Source organism: Bison bison, unplaced genomic scaffold (assembly GCF_000754665.1).
Source record: "Bison bison bison isolate TAMUID 2011002044 unplaced genomic scaffold, Bison_UMD1.0 scf7180017864118, whole genome shotgun sequence".
Taxonomy (NCBI): Eukaryota; Metazoa; Chordata; class Mammalia; order Artiodactyla; family Bovidae; genus Bison; species Bison bison.
The window spans coordinates 1,374,552-1,378,664 of NW_011494690.1; positions in this window are offsets into that span (position 1 = coordinate 1,374,552).

Genomic DNA, 4,113 nt, shown 5'->3' on the forward strand with positions numbered 1-4,113 from the left:
CTGCATATCTGAGGTTATTGATATTTCTCCTGGCAATCTTGATTCCAGCTGTGCTTCATCCAGTCCAGCATTTCTCATGATGTACTCTGCATATAAGTTAAATAAGCAGGGTGACAATATACAGCCTTGAACACTTCTTTCCCAATTTGGAACCAGTCTGATGTTCCATGTCCAGTTCTAACTGTTGCTTCTTGACCTGCATACAGATTTCTCAGGAGGCAGGGTCAGGTGGTTTGGTATTCCCATCTCTTTAAGAATTTCCCACAGTTTGTTGTGATCCACACAGTCAAAGGCTTTAGTGTAGTCAATATAGCAGAAGTAGATGTTTTTCTGAAACTCTCTTGCTTTTTCCATGATCTAGTGGACGTTGGCAATTTGATCTCTGGCTCCTCTGCCTTTTCTAAATCCAGCATGAACATGTGGAATTTCACAGTTCATGAAATTTCACAGTTGAAGCCTGGCTTGGAAAATTTTGAGCATCACTTTGCTAGCATGTGAGATGAGTGCAGTTGTGCAGTAGTTTGAGCATTCTTTGGCATTGCCTTTCTTTGGGATTGGAATGAAAAGTGACCCTTTCCAGTCCTGTGGTCACTGCTGAGTTTTCCATATTTGCTGGCATATTGAGTGAGGCACTTTCACAGCATCATCTTTTAGGATTTGAAATAGCTCAACTGGAATTCCATCACCTCCCCTGGCTTTGTTCATAGAGATGCTTCCTAAGGCCCACTTGCCCCCTCCCCCTCATTAGCCTATGAAATTACCCATTGCTATAAAAACTGACAACCCATACCCTGGTGCTGCTCTAGCCTCCCGGGATGGCCCACACTCTGTCTGTGAAGTGTGTTTCTAAATAAATCTACTTCGTACCTATAACTTTGGAGAAGGCAATGGCACCCCACTCCAGTACTCCTGCCTGGAAAATCCCACGGATGGAGGAGCCTGATAGGCTGCAGTCCATGGGGTCGCTAAGAGTCAGACACGACTGAGTAACTTAGCAGCAGCAGCAACCTATAACTTTGTCTCTCACTGAATTCATTTTGCAATGAGACATCAAGAACCCAAGCTTCATTAAGTCCTGAGACCAGGTGTGTGCTCTCAGTTAAAAGATCGCAGGTTCAAACCCCAATCAGAGTTGCATGGTTTACGCAAGCGACTGAGAGCCTTGCTTGAGGTCTCACAGCTGGGATGTGCCAGGCCTGTGGAGTCCCCGTGGAGTAAATGCCTTCCCACCAGATTACTTTGCCTCCTTCAGCTTTCCACAGAGAACAACAATGAAAAACAATGCGCTAATTGTAAGGCAGTTGTAAGGAGCAGACTTGTGTCTTTTCAGAGGGAGAGTGATGTGAAGAATACAAAATGGGGCTCATTCAGGAAAGAGAGTTTGAACCATCCATGTGAGAAAGCATTGTCAAGAAACTCCCCTGCAACTAAACTAAGACAGAGTCTAAAATTCTGGCTACTCTCTCCACTCTTCTCCCTTCTTTTCTTCTTTCTCCACCTCCCATTCTCTTTCTAGTCTCATTTTCTTTTTGTTTCTAAAGCCATTCTCCCCAATTCTTTGTGCATGCTAAGTCACTCCAGTCGTGTTCGATTCTTTGCGATCCCATGGACTGCAGCCTATCAGGCTCCTCTGTCCATGGGATTCTCCAGGGAAGAATACTGGAGTGTGTTGCCATGTCCTCCTCCAGGGGATCTTCTCGACCCAGGGAATGAACTCACATCTCTTATATCTCCTGCATTGGCAAGCAGGTTCTTTGCCACCTAGTGCCACCTGGGAAGCTGTAATTCTTTGTACCCCTAGACTATTCTTTTTTCAACTTTCTCTTTTTATACTACCTCCCTCCTAAACTTCCACTCAAAATGAAAATTTTCTCCAATCCCTTCTTTCTGGCAGAGGGACTTTACTAATCTCCTCTAGAAAGATAATACTGCATTCAGGAAATAGCAATGTGCTTAACTGACTGTGTTTCTCTTTTGGCAGTATTAATATCAAGCAGATATTTCAAGGCAATAAATACTTGTGTAAACCTACTGTTTGCCAGGCATGGTTCTAAAAAACAGGAATACACAGATAAATAAGATATGACCCCTTCCCCAGGGAGATCACAGCTCAGTGATATATACGTATGTGTGTGTGTGTGTGTGTGTATACATATATATGTACATATGTATAGGATGTCTTCCCTATACATCTTGCCAAAGAACCAGGGCTTTATTCTGTTCCAGATGGGGAGTTACTATACATTTTTCAAGAGATATATAACCTTTGAAAAATAGGCTGCAAAGCATGTTACAGCCACTGCAGCCAGCCCAACGGGGACACAGGATAGGAAAGAACAGAATACTGGCCCTAGAAAAGGTGCATATCAAAGGAATGATTTCAGTGAGCCCAGTCTTTTGCAGCTCCCCACACATAAAAAAGTGCTAAATTCATTAACTTGAGATGTTTGGTTTTCATTAATTAATAGTAATCTTTTGATGGTCTGATTCCCTGGTTTTTGTAGCAAAAAACCCTATATATATGGGTTCCTACGGGTTCCTAGCATACCTCTCGGAGAAGGCAATGGCACCCAACTCCAGTATTCTTGCCTGGAAACTCCCATGGACGGAGGAGCCTGGTAGGCTGCAGTCCATGGGGTTGCTGAGGGTTGGACACGACTGAGCGACTTCACTTTCACTTTTCACTTTCATGCATTGGAGAAGGGAATGGCAACCCACTCCAGTGTTCTTGCCTGAAGAATCCCAGGGACGGGGGAGCCTGGTGGGCTGCTGTCTATGGGGTCGCACAGAGTCGGACACGACTGAAGTGACTTAGCAGCAGTAGCAGCAGCAGCATACCTCTCAGAGTTATCTGAGAGACTTCTGACCAGGTTTGAGTCCTCAGAAAGTCCACTGAATAAGACATAATTCTCAGCTTTGAGGTTGTGCTTTTTTTTTTTTTTTCAGTCGACAAGTGCTGCAGCAGAAGTCATGAACACAGTAGGATGGGTGGGGGAGTTGAGTGGAAACTGTGAAAACAGTTGTGTTCGAGTCTTGAAGGGAAAGGTTATAAGGCGGATGATGTATGCAGGGAATGGCAACAGCATAAACAAAGGTACAGGATAAGGAGGGACTTTCCTGCTGGTTCAGTGCTTAAGACCTTGCACTTCGACTGCCAGGGACTCTGGTTCGATAGCTGGTTGGGAAACAAAGATCCCATATGTTGCAAGGTGTGGCCAAAAAAGCAAAACCAACAAAGACAAAAAAGAAAGTACATGATGCTTGGTGAATGGCTGGTGTGGCTAGAGGGGAGGAGCAGGGGGGAGAGGAAACAACAAAAGACAAGGTGGGGACGCCTGTGAAGGGCCTTCCCTATACATCTTGCCAAAATTTGGGCTTTATTCTGTTCCAGATGGGGAGTCACTACACATTTTTCAAGTAGAAGAGTTGGTCTGAGAAGACTTGTTTTCAATAAGGTAATTCAAATGGTAAGAATGAAAACCAGGTTGTTACAGAAAGAGATTGGATGTGGGTGGGCCACTTAAGAGCTATTGGAATATTGTTCCTCTCTCCTTATTTCTACTGTTTACCATGTACCAGTTTCTGGTTTTCTATTTTGGTGTCTTTTCCATATTCAATGTAACTCTCTTTCCCTTCCATCAGCCTCCCTTCTTTTAAACTTCAATATTCCAGTAAAAAAAACAAAACCAAAACAAACCAGAAAAACCCTAGCCTACTAAAGTCAGAGAAACCAACTGGACTGTATACACTGTTTTCTGGTCCCAACTACCACTAATTTATTATGTGAGTCTGGACAAGAATCTCAGCCTGCCACGCTCTTAGCTATCAAATGAAATGGTTGAACTACCCTATGGAATAGATTCTAAGACACACGGTTTCTCACATTTAACACCTGGAAATTGAGGACTGTCCCACAACTGATGGTCCTACAATTACTCGTGACCTAGCAGTGGTCAAGAAGTCATATCTGCCATACCTATAAATACATAAATATGAAAAGCAACAGCTTCGAAACTAGCAAAAGGGGTGTCAGGGATTTGCAAAATGTCCCAGGGACTTTTTAAAAGAGTGAAACACTCTTTTAAAACTTATCATAAGGTTTAAGAGCCAACA